Source organism: Theropithecus gelada, chromosome 11 (assembly GCF_003255815.1).
Source record: "Theropithecus gelada isolate Dixy chromosome 11, Tgel_1.0, whole genome shotgun sequence".
NCBI lineage: Eukaryota > Metazoa > Chordata > Mammalia > Primates > Cercopithecidae > Theropithecus > Theropithecus gelada.
Genome location: NC_037679.1, coordinates 109,830,885 through 109,837,430, shown reverse-complemented (window position 1 = coordinate 109,837,430; position 6,546 = coordinate 109,830,885).

The window sequence follows — 6,546 nt, the reverse complement described above, 5'->3', positions numbered from 1 at the left end:
GCTTTTGCTGCCGTTGCTTTTGGTGTTTTAGACATGAAGTCTTTGCCCATGCCTATGTCCTGAATGGTACTACCTAGGTTTTCCTCTAGGGTTTTTATGGTATTAGGTCTAACATTTAAGTCTCTAATCCATCTTGAATTAATTTTCGTATAAGGAGTAAGGAAAGGATCCAGTTTCAGCTTTCTACTTATGGCTAGCCAATTTTCCCAGCACCATTTATTAAATAGGGAATCCTTTCCCCATTTCTTGTTTTTCTCAGGTTTGTCAAAGATCAGATGGCTGTAGATGTGTGGTATTATTTCTGAGGACTCTGTTCTGTTCCATTGGTCTATATCTCTGTTTTGGTACCAGTACCATGCTGTTTTGGTTACTGTAGCCTTGTAGTATAGTTTGAAGTCAGGTAGCGTGATGCCTCCAGCTTTGTTCTTTTGACTTAGGATTGTCTTGGAGATGCGGGCTCTTTTTTGGTTCCATATGAACTTTAAAGCAGTTTTTTCCAATTCTGTGAAGAAACTCATTGGTAGCTTGATGGGGATGGCATTGAATCTATAAATTACCTTGGGCAGTATGGCCATTTTCACGATATTGATTCTTCCTATCCATGAGCATGGTATGTTCTTCCATTTGTTTGTGTCCTCTTTTATTTCACTGAGCAGTGGTTTGTAGTTCTCCTTGAAGAGGTCCTTTACATCCCTTGTAAGTTGGATTCCTAGGTATTTGATTCTCTTTGAAGCAATTGTGAATGGAAGTTCATTCCTGATTTGGCTCTCTGTTTGTCTGTTACTGGTGTATAAGAATGCTTGTGATTTTTGCACATTAATTTTGTATCCTGAGACTTTGCTGAAGTTGCTTATCAGCTTAAGGAGATTTTGGGCTGAGACAATGGGGTTTTCTAAATATACAATCATGTCATCTGCAAAGAGGGACAATTTGACTTCTTCTTTTCCTAACTGAATACCCTTGATTTCTTTCTCTTGCCTGATCGCCCTAGCCAGAACTTCCAACACTATGTTGAATAGGAGTGGTGAGAGAGGGCATCCCTGTCTTGTGCCAGTTTTCAAAGGGAATTTTTCCAGTTTTTGCCCATTCAGTATGATATTGGCTGTGGGTTTGTCATAAATAGCTCTTATTATTTTGAGGTACGTTCCATCAATACCGAATTTATTGAGCGTTTTTAGCATGAAAGGCTGTTGAATTTTGTCAAAAGCCTTTTCTGCATCTATTGAGATAATCATGTGGTTCTTGTCTTTGGTTCTGTTTATATGCTGGATTATGTTTATTGATTTGCGAATGTTGAACCAGCCTTGCATCCCAGGGATGAAGCCCACTTGATCATGGTGGATAAGCTTTTTGATGTGTTGCTGAATCCGGTTTGCCAGTATTTTATTGAGGATTTTTGCATCGATGTTCATCAGTGATATTGGTCTAAAATTCTCTTTTTTTGTTGTGTCTCTGCCAGGCTTTGGTATCAGGATGATGTTGGCCTCACAAAATGAGTTAGGGAGGATTCCCTCTTTTTCTATTGATTGGAATAGTTTCAGAAGGAATGGTACCAACTCCTCCTTGTACCTCTGGTAGAATTCAGCTGTGAATCCATCTGGTCCTGGACTTTTTTTGGTTGGTAGGCTATTAATTATTGCCTCAATTTCAGAGCCTGCTATTGGTCTATTCAGGGATTCAACTTCTTCCTGGTTTAGTCTTGGAAGAGTGTAATTGTCCAGGAAATTATCCATTTCTTCTAGATTTTCCAGTTTATTTGCATAGAGGTGTTTATAGTATTCTCTGATGGTAGTTTGTATTTCTGTGGGGTTGGTGGTGATATCCCCTTTATCATTTTTAATTGCGTCGATTTGATTCTTCTCTCTTTTCTTCTTTATTAGTCTTGCTAGTGGTCTGTCAATTTTGTTGATCTTTTCAAAAAACCAACTCCTGGATTCATTGATTTTTTGGAGAGTTTTTTGTGTCTCTATCTCCTTCAGTTCTGCTCTGATCTTAGTTATTTCTTGCCTTCTGCTAGCTTTCGAATGTGTTTGCTCTTGCTCCTCTAGTTCTTTTAATTGTGATGTTAGAGTGTCAATTTTAGATCTTTCCTGCTTTCTCTTGTGGGCATTTAGTGCTATAAATTTCCCTCTACACACTGCTTTAAATGTGTCCCAGAGATTCTGGTATGTTGTATCTTTGTTCTCATTGGTTTCAAAGAACATCTTTATTTCTGCCTTCATTTCGTTATGTACCCAGTAGTCATTCAGGAGCAGGTTGTTCAGTTTCCATGTAGTTGAGCGGTTTTGATTGAGTTTCTTAGTCCTGAGTTCTAGTTTGACTGCACTGTGGTCTGAAAGACAGTTTGTTATAATTTCTGTTCTTGTACATTTGCTGAGGAGTGCTTTACTTCCAATTACGTGGTCAATTTTGGAGTAAGTACGATGTGGTGCTGAGAAGAATGTATATTCTGTTGATTTGGGGTGGAGAGTTCTATAGATGTCTATTAGGTCTGCTTGCTGCAGAGATGAGTTCAATTCCTGGATATCCTTGTTAACTTTCTGTCTCGTTGATCTGTCTAATGTTGACAGTGGAGTGTTGAAGTCTCCCATTATTATTGTATGGGAGTCGAAGTCTCTTTGTAAGTCTAAGGACTTGCTTTATGAATCTGGGTGCTCCTGTATTGGGTGCATATATATTTAGGATAGTTAGCTCTTCCTGTTGAATTGATCCCTTTACCATTATGTAATGGCCTTCTTTGTCTCTTTTGATCTTTGATGGTTTAAAGTCTGTTTTATCAGAGACTAGTATTGCAACCCCCGCTTTTTTTTGTTCTCCATTTGCTTGGTAAATCTTCCTCCACCCCTTTATTTTGAGCCTATGTATGTCTCTGCGTGTGAGATGGGTCTCCTGAATACAGCAGACTGATGGGTCTTGACTCTTTATCCAGTTTGCCAGTCTGTGTCTTTTAATTGGAGCATTTAGTCCATTTACATTTAAGGTTAAGATTGTTATGTGTGAACTTGATCCTGCCATTATGATATTAACTGGTTATTTTGCTCGTTAGTTGATGCAGTTTCTTCGTAGCCTCGATGGTCTTTACATTTTGGCATGTTTTTGCAATGGCTGGTACCGGTTGTTCCTTTCCATGTTGAGTGCTTCCTTCAGGGTCTCTTGTAAGGCAGGCCTAGTGGTGACAAAATCTCTAAGCATTTGCTTATCTGTAAAGGATTTTATTTCTCCTTCACTTAAAACTTAGTTTGGCTGGATATGAAATTCTGGGTTTAAAATTCTTTTCTTTAAGAATGTTGAATATTGGCCCCCACTCTCTTCTGGCTTGTAGAGTTTCTGCCGAGAGATCTACTGTTAGTCTGATGGGCTTCCCTTTGTGGGTAACCCGACCTTTCTCTCTGGCTGCCCTTAACAGTTTTTCCTTCATTTCAACTTTGGTGAATCTGGCAATTATGTGTCTTGGAGTTGCTCTTCTCGAGGAGTATCTTTGTGGCGTTCTCTGTATTTCCTGGATTTGAATGTTGGCCTGCCCTACTAGGTTGGGGAAGTTCTCCTGGATGATATCCTGAAGAGTGTTTTCCAACTTGGTTCCATTTTACCCCTCACTTTCAGGCACCCCAATCAGACGTAGATTTGGTCTTTTTACATAATCCCATACTTCTTGCAGGCTTTGTTCATTTCTTTTTCTTCTTTTTTCTTTTGGTTTTTCTTCTCGCTTCATTTCATTCATTTGATCCTCAATCGCTGATACTCTTTCTTCCAGTTGATCGAGTCGGTTACTGAAGCTTGTGCATTTGTCACGTATTTCTCGTGTCATGGTTTTCATCTCTTTCATTTCGTTTAGGACCTTCTCTGCATTAATTACTCTAGCCATCAATTCTTCCACTTTTTTTTCAAGATTTTTAGTTTCTTTGCGCTGGGTACGTAATTCCTCCTTTAGCTCTGAGAAATTTGATGGACTGAAGCCTTCTTCTCTCATCTCGTCAAAGTCATTCTCCGTCCAGCTTTGATCCGTTGCTGGCGATGAGCTGCGCTCCTTTGCCGGGGGAGATGCGCTCTTATTTTTTGAATTTCCAGCTTTTCTGCCCTGCTTTTTCCCCATCTTTGTGGTTTTATCTGCCTCTGGTCTTTGATGATGGTGATGTACTGATGGGGTTTTGGTGTAGGTGTCCTTCCTGTTTGATAGTTTTCCTTCTAACAGTCAGGACCCTCAGCTGTAGGTCTGTTGGAGATTGCTTGAGGTCCACTCCAGACCCTGTTTGCCTGGGTATCAGCAGCAGAGGCTGCAGAAGATAGAATATTTCTGAACAGCGAGTGTACCTGTCTGATTCTTGCTTTGGAAGCTTCCTCTCAGGGGTGTACTCCACCCTGTGAGGTATGGGGTGTCAGACTGCCCCTAGTGGGGGATATCTCCCAGTTAGGCTACTCAGGGGTCAGGGACCCACTTGAGCAGGGAGTCTGTCCCTTCTCAGATCTCAACCTCTGTGTTGGGAGATCCACTGCTCTCTTCAAAGCTGTCAGACAGAGTCGTTTGCGTCTGCAGAGGTTTCTGCTGGGTTTGTTATTGTTTACTGTGCCCTGACCCCAGAGGTGGAGTCTACAGAGACAGGCAGGTTTCCTTGAGCTGCTGTGAGCTCCACCCAGTTGGAGCTTCCCAGCAGCTTTGTTTACCTACTTAAGCCTCAGCAATGGCGGGTGCCCCTCCCCCAGCCTCACTGCTGCCTTGCCGGTAGATCACAGACTGCTGTGCTAGCAATGAGGGAGGCTCCGTGGGTGTGGGACCCTCCTGGCCAGGTGTGGGATATGATCTCCTGGTGTGCCTGTTTGCTTAAAGCGCAGTATTGGGGTGGGAGTTACCCGATTTTCCAGGTGTTGTGTGTCTCAGTTCCCCTGGCTAGGAAAAGGGATTCCCTTCCCCCTTGCGCTTCCCAGGTGAAGCAATGCCTCACCCTGCTTCAGCTCTCACTGGTCGGGCTGCAGCAGCTGACCAGCACCGATCGTCTGGCACTCCCCAGTGAGATGAACCCAGTACCTCAGTTGAAAATGCAGAAATCACAGGTCTTCTGTGTCGCTCGCACTGGGAGTTGGAGACTGGAGGTGTTCCTATTCGGCCATCTTGCTCCGCCCCCAACATACTACTTTAATGTTTGTTCTGAGTGAAGTGGAAAGTTGTATTCCAGCAAAATATGAGAAGTGTAAGGAATTAACACAGTAAATTCAAACAGAGAGTTACTCTGACAGGTACAATATTTTCAAATATGCTAGCCATATTAATTTAATTCCACTAGCCATGAACTTTTCTATGACATTTCAGTAATAATTTCACATGGGTTAGTTTTCATTCACTAGTTCCTAGCTGAAACCAACTGACTCAGCAAAATTTTAGAATCACAGATTGGGCCAAATGACAAAGACATTAAACAAGGCTTCACCTTGGCTGGGCACAGTAGCTCACATCTGTAATCCTAGCACTTTGGGAGGACAAGGCTGATGTATTACTTGAGCTCAGAAGTTCAAGACTAGTCTGGGCAACATGGCAATACCCCATCTCAACAAAAAATTAGCTGGGCATGGTGGCACATGCCTATAGTCCCACCTACTGGGGAGGCTGAGGTGGAAGGATCACCTGAGCCTGGGAGGTCGAGGCTATAGTGAGCTTTGATGGAGACACTGCACTCCAGCCTGGGCAACATAGTGAAACCCTGTCTCAAAACCAAAAAACAAAACAAAACTAAACAATGAAAAAACAAAAAACTTTACCTTAATCAATCACTATTTCTATCTGTAGAATGCTTATTGTTTCTTGGCCACTAAAATAAGATTAATATACCTTTGTGGGACTAAATTTTGACCATGGCTGACAAATAGAAAATATCCTAATAACTGTATGTAAAGCAATAATTTAGAAGTTCCATTATCAATGCAAACATATTGCTTATTTCCACTGGAGTCTTGGGAGACAGTGAAGAGGCATTGTGTGTGATGGTTACTACGTTATGGCCGTCCTCTTCTCCTTCATCATCTACAGCTCTAGGCATGGGTATGTGAACCATGTCTAGCCAAAAAGACCTGGGGAAGTTAGCTGGGGACATTTGGAAAAGATTTCCTCCCATGTAACAGAGAGACGCCCTTGAAGAGAGTACCTCCTTTCTTCATGATTTTATTATACATATATATGAAGATGTGTCATACATGATTCTAGAGAAAGTCCCCTAGTCATCCCACAATCACAAAATTGGCAGAAGGGAATAATGGAAAGAACCTGTGTCTTTTATGACATTGTTGAATCATTTCCCTTATTCTTCAACTGCCTGCCTCCAGACTTCTTTTTGAGTGAAATAACTAAATGTCTCACTATTGTTTAACCAAGTTGTAATAGAGTATTTTGATTCTTACAGCCAGAAGCAATTTTAATTGATTCAATAGTGCTATAAACTGCCTACACAATGCCTGAAAAAATAGCACATGTTCAAATACTTTGGTTATTATTTCTGTAAGTAAAATACAAGGTAAAATATAAAGATTAATATGTCAAAATCATCATTGATTCTGCTA